We start from the raw sequence: 14,040 nt of genomic DNA on the forward strand, positions 1-14,040 counted from the left end.
TGAGAGCTGCACCCCCAAAGAGGCACCCTGAGAGATGCACCCTCAAAGGGGCACCCTGAGAGCTGCACCCCCAAAGAGGCATCCTGAGAGATGCACCCTCAAAGAGGCAGTCTGAGAACTGACCTCCCAAAGAAGCACCATGACAGCTTCACCCTCAAAGAGGCACCCTGAGAGATGCACCCTCAAAGAGGCACCCTGAGAGATGCACCCCCAAAGAGGCACCCTGAGATCTGCACCCTCAAAGAGGCACCCTGAGAGCTGCACCCCCAAAGAGGCACCCTGAGAGATGCACCCTCAAAGAGGCACCCTGAGAGATGCACCCTCAAAGAGGCACTCTGAGAACAGACCTCCCAAAGAAGCACCATGACAGCTGCACCCTCAAAGAGGCACCCGGAGAGTTGCACCCTCAAAGAGGCACTGTTATAAATGGTATTTCTGGCTGGCTAAGGCGTGCGCCTAAGCCAGGCAGAAACCACCACTCTAGTCAGGGCAAGGAAGTTACACGCCAAAGAAAACTCCTGCTCACCCCCTTGATAGCTTGGCACGAGCAGTCAGGCTTACCCCAATGTGTAATGCGTTTGCGCGCGCACACAGCAACAACACCCCAGGCACACCACAAAAGGAACTCCACACAAGGTTATATAAAAAAATAGCCTTTGTATTATAATAAACACATTAGATCATAATCACATAATGTACACTGTGCCAACTGGCACTGGGTAGTATCTACAAGGGATTATTTACACCTGACCGGGCCAACTGGGCCACTGTCAGTACCTTCACCAAGTGAACTTAGTAAAGGTAGAATTTAGCATAAACATAGGACACCACCAGTACTACTGGTAATCCCTGCACTTAGCATCAGCCTGTAACAGCAACTACATTAGGCTCAGTTTCACATCAGGCGCCAACGCATTGTACGCCAACCTCATCAGCATAGCCACATTACACAATTCTCTCACAAGTCTAAAAAACATTAAACTCTAACCTCTTAAGCATAACTCATCTTAGGGAATAACTCTCACTAGCATAAACCATTAGATGCGAACCAACCTCATAATCCTAGTGTACATTTAGGGGTATCAACACAGGTGCGTAAATCAGTCTACATACATTACATTTCCTAGCACCCACAAATCACATCAGGAGTCTAACGCATTAGACACTAACACATGAACATAAATCACATTAGGGCCTGGCGCCCTACACAACTCACAGTCCCCCCCTGGCCAACTGGCCATCTCAAACAGGGCTCAAATGCCCTAGGTCCCAAGGGTCAGGGTTGCTGCCTAGGCAGTGAAAGTCAAGGGTGCGCTACTGCGCCAACCTAAACGTGGCAGCTGCCCACTACTTGCTGGGCAACTGGGAAAAAGTGGGGCAAAGGAGCGCATTTGACTCCTGACTTCACAAGAACCCAAAAGTATGGTGCGCCTAAACGATGCAGCTGCCCACTACTTGCTGGGCAGCTGTAAGTACTCAAATGCGGCCTGGGCTTTCAGTAGCCCTTAAAACAAAAGGGGCCTAACGTTGGAGCCACCTGGGCTCTAAAAATCATCTGCTCCTCTGGAGTGCACTGGCTCCGTAAATAGATATGGCCCCCAGTGTTGGAGCCATCTGGGGCTCTAGAATAATAATGTGCCCCTGAAGCGCACGGGCTCCTGAGACAACTATGCGCCACTACAGAAGAACTGGCCCTCTTAAAATAATTATGAAATCAACAAACCCCCGTGTCACTTAGGCGCGAGTGCGCGCTGGTGCTGCTAGTTCCACTCTCAGATAACCCCCGGGTCACCAATGAGTGAGTTACCTTAGGGCCTGGCAGTCTTCTGCGGAGGCATCTTCCTTCCTGCGGGGCCCTCCCGGCTCCCGAGGCCGACCTTTCAACTTTGAGGGAGTGGGGAATCCTCGTTGTTAGGTGAAGTCCCGCACTTCCTACCGCCTCTGCACAGTTCTTTTCAGTCTGGCCCCTCGGGTGTTGGGGGCAGTTCCTTCTCCTTGTTCCGAGCCGCAACACCAGGCCTCCCGGTCACTAGGGGGCTCGTACCGCGGGAACCAATCCTGGCGCGGCCTAGCGGTGACGCAACGGGAATCCCTGAGGACTGGGACCAATCCCAGCGCGGCTGATGCAGACGTAGGCGGGCCCAGCACTCTCAATGAAGCCCCCGGGCCAGCGGCGGTGATTTCCTCGATGCGGGGTAGGCTCCCGTTATTTTTACATAAAGTCCCTGGCGGGGTGGGCACCCGCTAGGGGTATTCAGAACAACCAATATGCGGGGTGGGCACCCGCCATCAATTAACTTAAAGAGGCGGTCGTCACGCGGGGTGGGCTCCCGCTCGAGTCCAGCACAGGCGGGGTGTGTTCCCAAAGAAAAACAGACAACAACGCGGGGTGGGCTCCCGCTGGAGTGCACACAAATGCGGGGGAATCCTCTACGCCGGGGACTCCCTGTTCCTCATGAGCAGCTCAGCGCTGCAGCCGCACAACAGCAGCGCTCTCTCAGTGCCAGGGCAAGGTCACCAGCCCTCGCCCCAAAAAGGGCTCCCAGGTGCAAAAGTCACAGGTCCAGGGCCAAAAAATGGCGCGCTCTTCCCAGCAATAAAGAGCAAAGCGCCCTTTCAAAGTAGAGGCCAAGTTCAGGGGGGCACAAGGCTGGGCTCAGGCAGGCCAGCACACCGGGCCCTCCAGCAGGGAAGCAGTCCCTTGTGGCGGTTCCTCCTGGAGACCAGCAGCAGCAGCCCCCAGCGTCAGGATCAGAGCAGCAGAGAGCCCAGACACGGGGTCACAGCCCCTTCTTATACACACATTTCCTTTGTCACCAACTGTAGGGCATGGGGAGAACCAGTTACAACTGGTTCTGGAGCACTTTGTTTTGCTCAAACCCTCTCCCTTTTCACAGGACAGGCTAGGGACATCAGCCGCACCACAGGAGGTGGAGCCAGCCTTGTGTAGGGAAGGCCCAGCCCTATTCAGGTCCCAGGTGCACTCCTCCCTCCCATCTACATGCAGATCTCTCCATTCACCACCGGGCAGACTCACCCTGGCTCCTGGAATTCCCCAGTCCACTCAGCTCCTGTCAACCACAAGCCAGACAGGCAATTCACATCACACAGCACACAGACATGCCAACTTCTAGAAGTGGCACTTCTCCACCAGTCACCATAAATCTGTGCACACCATTGCGCAGCATTTGTTCTCACGAGTTCGCACATACCAAACTCGCCCCTGCACTCCTCTCACATCAGGAACTACCATGGACACCCATATCCCCCATGCATTCCTATGGGAGGGCAGGCCAGTCTCACTACATGTAACACAGAGCGCACGCACTTTACACTGGGACACAGTGCTGAAGTGCCTAGAGGCCTAAAACTACTAACACTACATAGGGACCAAGGCTAAGATAAATGCAAAAAGTTTAGGCACCCAGAGAGTTGCACCATCAAAGAGGCACACTGGGAGTTGCACGCTCAAAAAGGCACCCTGACAGCTGCACCCTCAAAGATGAACCCTGACAGCTGCACCCTCAAAGAGGCAACCTGAGAGGCGCATCCTTAAAGAAGCACCCTGAGAGCTTCATGCTCAAAGAGGAACCCTGACAGCTGCACCCTCAAAGAGGAACCCTAAGAGCTTCACCCAAAAAAAGAGGAACCCTGACAGCTGCACCCTAAAAGAGGCACCCGGAGAGTTGCACCCTCAAAGAGGTACCCGGAGAGTTGCACCCTCAAAGAGGCACACTGGGAGCTGCATACTCAAAAGGCACCCTGACAGCTGCACCCTCAAAGAGGAACCCTGACAGCTGCGCCCTCAAAGAGGAACGCTGAGAGCTTCACCCAAAAAAAGAGGAACCCTGACAGCTGCACCCTCAAAGAGGCACACTGGGAGCTGCACCCTCAAAGAGGAACCCTGACAGCTGCTCCTTCAAAGAGGCACTCTCAGAGCTGCACCCTCAAAGAGGCAAACTGAGAGCTACACCCTCAAAGAGGCACCCTGGGAGCTGCACCCTCAAAGAGGCACCCTGGGAGCTGCACCCTCAAAGACGCACTATGGGAGCTGACCCTCAAAGAAGCACCATGACATCTGCGCCCTCAAAGAGACACCCCGAGAGTTGCACCCTCAAAGAGGCCCACTGGGAGATGCACCCTCAAAGAGGAACCCTGACGGCTGCACCCTCAAAGAAGCACACTGGGAGCTGACCCTCAAACAGGAACCCTGACAGCTGCACCCTCAAAGAAGCACACTGGGAGCTGACCCTCAAACAGGAACCCTGACAGTTGCACCCTCAAAGAGGCCCACTGGGAGATGCACCCTCAAAGAGGAACTCTGACGGCTGCACCCTCAAATGAGGAACTCGACAGCTGCACCCTCAAAGAGGAACCCTGAAAGCTGCACCCTCATAGAGGCCCAACGAGGCACTCTGAGGGATGCAAGTCACATGATTTGTCACTCGATTCCTGGTGAAGAGCGATATCACATGGGGAGCTGGAAACCCTTGCATAGAGTTGGTTTCCAGCTGGTATTTGGAGTCTGTGGACAGCCGACGTCCACTGAGGGTGTTTAAAGCTCTCCAAGACCTCTGCACCAGCCTCAGAGGATCTTGGAGTTTGATTGTGGAGGGTATCAGCCCATCCTAGGCGTACAGTGGCATAACACAAAATGATGGGTTCCCCCTGCAGAATGTGATGAGGCCTCTGAGTCCACCATATATCCCAGATATTCATTGGCCAGGGGGCTGAATGGGGGCCCCCGGAACGTCTGCCCCCCCCACCACAAGTAATGTAATGTAATGTAATGTAATGTAATGTATTTGTAAAGAGCAACTACCACCCCGTGAGGAGCATCCTGGCGCTGGTTGTTTGGAGGGGAGGGTGGGCTCTAAAGATACTAAATAAGCGAGAGGCATAATTTGTCTGGGGCAATAAATACCCAAGTCTTCAAAGCCTTCCTGAATTGAATTTATGATTTCGGTAGAACTTAGATGAGGTGGCAGTAGGTTCCAGGCTTTGGTCCCAAGAGCAGCCACTGTCTTTCCTCCTTTCGTTTTATATCTGAAAGGGGGGGGTTTGAGAAGGTTAGCAGATGAAGACCTGAGAGACCTAGTTGTGATGTATGGAGTGAACCGTGCTGCGGGTTACTTAGGATCCAAGTTAAGCCTGGCTCTATAGGTGATTAAGAGGATTTAAAAAAAGGATTCTCTTGTGCACAGGAAGCCGGTGAAGGCCTTTTAGTACTGCAGATGCTGAGGATCTTCATGGGAGTTTGAGCCCCAGACGTGCCACAGCGTGTTGAACCACTTGTAGCTTCATTAATATTGCTTTGTTGGATCCAGCCAGAAGGCTTTTGCAATAGTCTAAACGCGAGACAATCTGGGCTACTGATTTCCTTGCGGCAAGCGGGATAAAATCAAAGATTTTTTTTGTGGTTTAATAAGGCTAAAGCATGTCCCTGCTACAGCTGTAGCATGTGGGAGGAAAGAGAGCGTTGTATCAAATTGTACTCCGGAATTCTTGGCCACCTTGACTATGTCTGGCGGAGGAGTGGTTCCCTCAGGCTACCATTTGCAAGGCTGGAATAGAACATTTTTCCCTATAGGAAGGATTTCTATTTGGTCCGTGTTGCATCTAAGGTGGTTGTCTCTCATCCACTGGAGGACAGCAGATAGGTAGCTTTTAAAGTTGGATTCAGCATCTGTGGAAATGTTATCTACTGGAAGGATCATTTGGGTATCGTCTGCGTAAGATGTAACTTTGATCCCAAATGATCCAATCAGAGAGATGAGCGGGGTCATATAAATGTTAAATAGCAATGGGCTCAATGAAGAGTGTTGCAGGGGCTGTCGTACACCCCTGAGGCTGTACTAAGCACAAAGACCCACCCTCTCTTCACACAGTAAATGTTTTTGAGAAGATGGCAGGTCTGGAGCTAGCTCCTCATGGACCTCTGGACACAGGCCAAGTGGCCCTCCACATCCCTGGAAGAAGAGGTCCTCGCCACACTTTCAAGGTGTCCCAAGGTTCTGGGCCAGCGGCTTGGCTCCCACACCAGTGAGAAACTTCAAAAAGTTGTGTGGACTCAACAGAACCAACATGTTGGGGAAGACGACTCAACTTCAGGTGTGGACTGGTGGAGACCTCCCCGTACGCTGCGAGAGGCGGGCGACCACCTTGCATTCCTGGATCTCTAAATGCCCATTGGCACAGTAGACCAGGTCTTCTTATGTACCGCTTTAGCTACTATATGTGTTCATGGGCAGCCACCCCTCGCTTCCAGGTATCCCATCTGGTCCACACCGTAGCAGGCCTCAAATGTTGGATGTCCCCCAAAACAGCTACACTTACTGCCTTTGGTGGTGGTCTAATCAAGGGACAGGATTCAGAGCAGAAAACACACGCTGAGGCCTCCTTAGGGTGGTCAGTAACACTTGACTAAAGCCCCGTAAAAATAAAATTATAACACAGGGCAAGACTAGAAGTGTTCGTTCTCTATTTCACAGCTGCCCCATATACCACAAAAAGATATACACTAAATTCATATAAAAGCCTAAAGCTGTATGTCTCACACAGGACTACAGGGCTGCTTTAATTAGTGATTGATACTAAGAAAAGAAAGAGATTGCATTTAAAATAAGTAGAAGAACTTGACGTTATTGTTTGCTGTATCCAGACTCACTGCAAACAAGCAGGCATGCCAGGTAGTGCCAGGGGTGTGCCGTTTACTGCTATGGGTACAGCATTCACAGCCAGTGTGTGGTGAGGGTGACCAGAGTCTGGCTCTAGGAGTTACTCAGAGGGTGACTCATTCTATAGGGCATCGCTCATTTCAAACGAACACCCAGTTGTGTGCCAAGAGTGCCCTTACGTGCCAGAAGAGGACAAAGGTGGTGTATACCCAGGCGGATTGCGCTACCAGGGGGTAAACGAAAACAAACCAGTATCCGTTCCAGGTCAGAGACATGACAATCGTCATCCTAGTTCAGACCCAATGGATACACAGTGTTTAACATAAAGTTCCATGCCAAGCAAAGTCACACAGATCACATTCACGGTTACCGCCGCGGGGAGTTGCACAACAGGAAATTCCACATCCGTTGAGAGTTTGCCCTGAACGTCCTCTTCAATGCAAAGTGCAGTGCGACAGTGCAGGGATCACCTTTATTTCTGTTTGACTTTGTGATATTCAGATGTTTTTCCATCATCTGTTCTACAGCCCTGGGTATAATAATAATAATAATTACTATTACTAATGCTTAGTTTGTGGTGACTATGCAGAGCACAGACCGCAAAGCAGGAAGTGATGACGTCTGCCAGCATTGTGACCTGGCCTGGCCTGGAAAAACTAGAGACTTCCTTATCCAAGGCTTCAAGTATGAGGAAATGAAGGGGTGGCTGTGATGGGGGGGGTTCACCCACAGGACTAGAGACCTTTGGAGAGACGTGGACAACAGTGGTGTAAGACATGTGTACATCAGGCGTAGGATCACTGTACAACAGGTGGAGTACAATTGAAGGAGGTTTTAGGACTAGTGTACAACAGGCGTAACTCAGTGTGGAGCAAATGTTGGACTAGTGTAAGACTGCAGATGTATGGGTGGTGTAGGACTAGTGTAGGACCGGTATACAACAGATGCAGGAGTTATACAAGACTGGTGTAGGACCAGTGCTGGACTTGTATAGGAGGGGTGTAAATCAGTGTAAGACTAGGACGTGTCTAGGTGTAGGGGCGGTGTAGGAGTTCTATAGGACTAGTGTAGGACCAGTGTAGGACTAGTTTAGGACAGTGTACAGCAGGTGTAGGAGTGGTGTAAGACCGGTGTAGGACATGTACATGAGTGGTGTAAGAGCAGTGTAGGAGTGGTGTAGGGCCTGTGTAGGACTGGTTTTGGACTGGTGTAGTACTTGCGTAGGAGTGGAGTTGGACAGGGATATGAGTGGTGTAGCAGCATGTAGGAGTGGATGTTTAGAAGCGGGTCATCCCTCAGCCCCACATTGTTCAACACCTACATGAGCCCCTTGGCCAACATCGTCAGAACTGTTGGACTAAGAAGCATATCCTACACAGATGACACCCAGCCCATCCTCTCGCTCTGAGGAGACTCCTCCACCACGAGGGACAGCTTCAGCAGGTGCATGACTGGCATCGCCGACTGGATGGAAAGCAACTGTCTTAAACTAAACTCAGACAAAACAGAAGTGCCGATCTTTGGGATCAACACCTCACAGCGAAGAGACTCCTGATGGCATTTCTGAACTAAGACCCTCACCCACTCCGTCAGACCATGCCCGCAACCTTGGCATCACCCTGGACGACAAACTCACCATGAAAGCCCAGATCAATGCAGTCTCCTTAGCCTGCTTCCTCACTCTTCGCATGCTCCCGAAAATCTCCAAATGGTTCCCCTCCAACACCAGACAAACTGTCACTCAAGCCCTGGTTACCAGCCGGATGGACTATGGCAACGCACTCTACATAGGAATCGGCACTCACCTCCCGAAGAGACTGAAAACCATACAGAAGTCAGTGGCCAGACTCATACTAGAAGTTGGCCAGGTATATGCTGTTCACTAGTTAAAGTGGACACCTTGCACCAGTACAATTCGACTCTTATGGTGATAGGTTTAAGACAACCTTTAAAGAAAGCTATCCTGGTGGTAGCTGTGGAGAGCAGCCTTCAGGCTAAGTCTTGGAAGGAATGTAAAGCAGCTTGTTTTACCACATAATCTCTTGAATTACCAAATGAAAGGACACCACACAGGTATATATATCAAATATATAGGTATTTATTACTAAACAACTCTCTACTAATCTCTTTGAGATTAGAAGTCAGGAACATATGCACAAATCAACGTTTCACAATAAATGAAGCACAAATATGGCTGGGGCCCTAGGGGCGTACCAGACCATATACTAAAAAAGAGACTTAGAGATAACGACTTGCAAAGGGACAAGGCCTAGGGCCTTCAGAAGCATTGGGGCCTCACAAAACCACCCAAGGCAGGTAAGTAAAGGACCCACGGGGGATGCATGCAGTGTGTTAACACAGCCGCAAATCCCCGTTGACTTCAATGGTGCAAGTCGCGGTTAGAAATTAAGAGTTTAAGGGTACTTCAGGAGAGTCTACAAGCAAGTCACTTACAGGGTAAGTAGTTCTAGAGCCAACACCCACAGGTGCACCGTAGTGCTGGAGTTACCTCACCCAGGGAAGCAGGGTGCATAGGTGTCTTTTGGTGTCGGGTTGCGGCGTCGTTTTCAATGGGAGCCAATGAAGACTTGCTGCTTGTGAAGACAGAAGAAGTGTCCGGTGGAATCCAAGCCTGGATTCAGAAGAAGGAAGACCTGAAAGCAGAGGGGACAATGTTCAAAGTCACTTGCCAGTGACCCGGGGCCAGGAAGCTGGATGCCCACAGTCGTCGGGTGTTTTCAGGTAGTTCACGGGTGTTTTGACTCTTCAGCCACGAGGTCCAGGAGCTGGATTCGGCGTGTCCCACGAAGTCTGCAGCTTACTGCGGTGTCGGTGACCAGATTGGAGCCAACAAGCCTTGGTAACAGCAAGTCTTGTGGAAAGGACAAAAAGTCAGCAGTGCAGACCAGCAAGGTCTGGGGGACTCGGCCAGCGAAGGTAAGTCAGGGCAGGCCTGGAGCAACCAGGGGAGCCCTTTGGAATTGTAGGAAAGTCTTCAGGGGACCCACAAGCCAGCCAGCAAGGGATCACGAAGAAGCCTCATGAGGATCCACTCAACAGGGGCCCACGGTCACTCGGGACAGGGTAGGCCTCTGATCTTTGGAGGGATCCCTGGTAGAGGCTTGGACCACACGTGGCCCAAAGCACAGGTTCGTAGAACGTCGTGAAGGGGTTGCACTCGAAAATAGGGCACGGTAGCTAGGGATTGCGGTTCCTCGCTGGGGACTCACGATGGCCTTGGAGAAGTCAGAAAATCCTCTTCCTGGGCTGCAGGGACTTCGTGCTCTGGTGGGAGCGGTGGAGTTTGTGTCCGTGGATTGCAGTTTTTGGTACCTGCCAAGCAGGGGAGTCACTCCTTGACTCCAAGGGAGATTCTTCAGTCTTCCAGGGGTAGTGGAACGTCGAAGGTCCGGGATTCGTCTTCAGAGCGTCGTCCAGGGGTATCTAGTTTGCAATGGCAAGGGTTACCTAACTTATACTAGAAGGAAGGGAGGGACTAGCTCTATGACCCCACCTATGGGAGTGTCAGGGGAGCGGGTGGCTACACCCACTTCCGCGCCAGAGCAGGGGCAGGTAGCCCCTGAGCCGGTTTGAACTGGTGTATGCACAGAGGAGCCTACTGCTCCCCCAGTGCAGGACTTCAAAGCACTCTATGAGTGCACCCACCCAGCCCCAATACACTAAACCCTGTCTGGGAGGTGGTCACACCTCCCTGTGACAGGATACCTATTGTTGGGCTTCCTCCACTGCAAGTTCCGGTCATCAGTAGGAGGGCAGCCCAGTGTCTGTGACTGGTAGCATCCATTTTGTGATGCCAGGGCTCTTCAGGATTCTACTGCGTTTCCACAGTAGGTACATGTCTATCCCTCTAGAAGGATGGGATCATACTCCCACACCAGTTACTGGTGTGGGGGTATGATTCCAAAGCGTTCGACACCAAACACGACATGTTTTGATGCAGCCATTGCAAAGTTAGCATTTACCGCAAGGTTATAATACACTTAAGAGTATATGGTTTAACCGCATCCACAAACAGCTACAGAGAATGGACTCAGAGCTGCAGAGGGGTCTTGCTCAGGCAGGGGCACCCCCTCACATGGAAACCAAGCACCCTGCCCTCAGGATTGATAGGGCCTGCCTTAGGGGTGACTGATAGGTTTAAATGTGTGTGCAGGTAGAGATATAGTATACCTTATATCTCAGTGAGGAGTGCTAACACTACCTCACCCAGGCTGCAGTAGCGGGCCTGTGGTGTCAGATTTAGTCTGCTTCCTAGGGGTGGCATAATACATGCTGCAGCCCCTGGTAGTACCTATGCCCATGGTACCTAAGGTACCATATACTAGGGACTCATAAGGCACCACAGTATCCAATCACTAGTGCACCTAATATGCACTCCATGTTGTTTAGAGAGAACAGAGAGGCTGGGGCCCTGATTATCAGGGGCCCAGCCAGACTATGGCCAGAAACCAGTGTAAACATAAAAAAAAAAGTGGGGCAACATAAGTGCAGATCCTACTCTCCTACAAACCCACATCACGCCCCACCTAAAGGAGCTCCACTGGCTCCCCATCCACAAGAGATGCCAATTCAAGATGCTGACCCATGCCTACAAAGCCCTCCACATCCAGCAGGCATGGGCATCAGGAACGATCAAGAGGTATCGCTCGACTTGGCAACAATGGCACAGTTGGTGTCTGGAGAGACACGTGGATTCCATGGGGGCACAAGTTAGCAGAATTGTCTCGAGAAGGCTTGGCATACCGAACGGTTAACTCTTTTCGTTTGGCCATTTCTGCAGGACACTGTGAGATCGAGGGCAGACCAGCGGGGGAACACCCCTGGGTTTGTAAACTGATGCGGGGCATCCGGTTGGCTAATCCTCCTGAGCTTAGATATTCAGGCCTGTGGGATTTCAACCAGGTTCTGAGACTCCTGTTGGGTTGGCAGGATAATCACTATCTGTCCCGCAAGGAGCTGTCCGCTAAGTTAGCTATTCTCCTTTGTCTCATCTCATGTAAAAGAGTGTCAGATGTCAGGGCTCTAGACATCACAGCTAGGGTTTTTACTCCGGAAGGAGTTACCTTTACCATTACACGGAGGACGAAAACCAATACCAGGTCAGTATCGTATCCCTCCTTTCCGGACCATCCTAAGTTGTGTGTGGTGAGATGCATTAAGGCATACGAGGAAATGACCTCGGAACTTCGGCCACCCGGAGAGAGGCAGTTGCTTATTGCCCTGCAGAAACCTTTCAAAGCGGTTTCTTCCCCCTCCATCGCCGGGAGGGTACGATGGGTTATGTCTGAGGCAGGAGTGGATGTGAGTAGGTTTGGTGCACATTCCACGAGGGGGGCCATGGCATCGAAAGCTATCCAGGTAGGTGGTACATTGGAAGATATTATGAATGCGGCCGATTGGTCGTCTGATTCTACCTTTAAGAGGTTTTACTTTAAACCTATCTCGGGGGCGGCGTCCCTGGTTGTAAGTAAGCTTTGAACTTGCATAATCCTCGCCTCCGTCCTGCCATAGAATGAAAAATGTCCTAGCTTACGAGAAGGAAAGTTTCAATTCTATTAAGGACTAGGAGGCGAGGATTATCCCTCCCTGAGATTAATTTCATTATCTTCCCACCCTAGAGACTTTTCGTTATTAGTAAGTAAGTTCTTCCATGGATTACTGTTGATCAAGTACTTACATGTATTGTTGTTGATTCATGGCCCATGTCATTGCATTTACTATGTTATTTTCTGTTTTGATTATGCTTCTCATTGACATTGTGACGGTCGGGGTCTATACCGGAACTGGGTAACAAGATTATTTCTCTATTTCAGGGAATGATCAAAAGTTCGAATGAGGCAGTAATCCCAGCTTAACCTCCTCCAGTGAAGAAGAGGAAGCGGAAGGGACGTCATTGGAATATGAATTGTGGACTGTCACAGGACTGGACTGTTGTTACCATGGAGACTACCCCCATGGTTCATGGGATATGTAGTCTATTGTGTTTATTGTGTTTTTTTATACGATGTTCTTTTAACCTGCTATGCAAAATAAAGTGAAGGAAGATATGCATAATCCTCGCCTCCTAGTTCTTAATAGAATTGAAACTTTCCTTCTCGTAAGCTAGGACATTTTTAATTTCCCTTTTCTAAGCCCTCCACTCCATCCTTCCCTCTGACTACAGCCAATCACATCCATGCACTATGAAACGTCAATGACATAGAAGACGGACTTGAACTGTAAACAGTCCCCAGCACTACCTGTACAGGTGGCCCAGGCACAGGACGCAGCATTGTTTTGTCACAAACAGGATCAGCGCCCCCTGCGTTCACTGATGTGCACTGCAGCTCAATGGACGGGGTGAAGTGCTCTGGTGCACAGGGCAGTGAGCAGGAAAGGGCTTGTGGTGTGGTGTTTCACTCCTTTGCTTGCAGCAGCGGTGGTGTTATAGAAAATGAAGAAGGCACACTCAAGTCAGTGTTAGCATCAGCAGAAGTCGAGAGCAGATGTACATATTAAAAGAGAAATACAGGCCTGAGCTATCTGCAACAGCAGGATAGAAAAGCAGCACAAAATGCAGTCAGGTCCCGGGGGAAGGGAAGTAGAGACAAGCTTCAGTAGAATAGAGAAATATAATTAGACATAGCAGGAATGGAAAGTCACAGGTCTGCATTGTGAGAACACGTCTCTGAGAAAATATGTAGATACGGTAGCACCGAGGCACAATATAGGTGAAAGATTAGGCCTAGTAGAGCAGTAGACGTGTAGAGAGGAGAGCATTGCTAAGCTTCAAAGAGACAAGCCAAGGACAGCCGCTAGTACAAACAGTGGTGTAGATGCGTAACCAATTAACACGTGCACATGTATCGCGTTTCATAAACACGTAATAAGCATTGTTTGCAGAAAGTGTTACTTTTGATATAATGCTGTGCTTAAGTGAATACCTGATTGATTATGCAAATATATGACATATTTACGCTCAGAAGTGTATAAAAGAAACTGGCCGCCCATTGTAAGTTGAAGCTCAGATTCCAGTCCCATGGAGCCGTCTGACCGTAAGCGCGCATTATTAAACTTTATACTACATTGCCAAAAGAAGTGGTGTCGTCCTTTCTTTCATTGTCGGCGGAGCAGCCGAGTCCATCTCGACTGTCCCAGACTGCGCCCGAAGGGAAGAGCTGCCTGCCCTCGATTGAACAGAAACAGCGCAAAGTTCAGCTAAGCAGACACTGAGTGTTATACTAAAGTCTGCCTATTCAAAGGATGGGCAGGTAAGAGTCCGGGGTTGGCATCAAAAAGGGGTGGGGGACTGATCAAACTTTGTACCTTAACATTTTAAGTTGCGCGATTCTTTGGCAATTCT

General features: G+C 50.4%; 1 protein-coding gene and 1 long non-coding RNA gene across 2 annotated transcripts in view; one reads left to right on the forward strand and one right to left on the reverse strand.

Annotated features, from left to right (window-relative positions):
• Window positions 1-12,733, forward strand: part of LOC146797203 (uncharacterized) — a 28,845-nt gene extending 16,112 nt beyond the window's left edge. Inside the window, exon 3 of the long non-coding RNA XR_014969695.1 lies at window positions 12,512-12,733. This is a non-coding gene — a long non-coding RNA (uncharacterized LOC146797203). The remainder of the gene's footprint in view (window positions 1-12,511) is intronic.
• The window catches only part of LOC146797202 (ceramide kinase-like), a 269,453-nt gene that overhangs the window by 183,892 nt on the left and 71,521 nt on the right, over window positions 1-14,040 (reverse strand). The gene's annotated exons all lie outside the window — the stretch shown is intronic.

The sequence above is a fragment of the Triturus cristatus genome, chromosome 10 (assembly GCF_964204655.1).
Source record: "Triturus cristatus chromosome 10, aTriCri1.1, whole genome shotgun sequence".
NCBI lineage: Eukaryota > Metazoa > Chordata > Amphibia > Caudata > Salamandridae > Triturus > Triturus cristatus.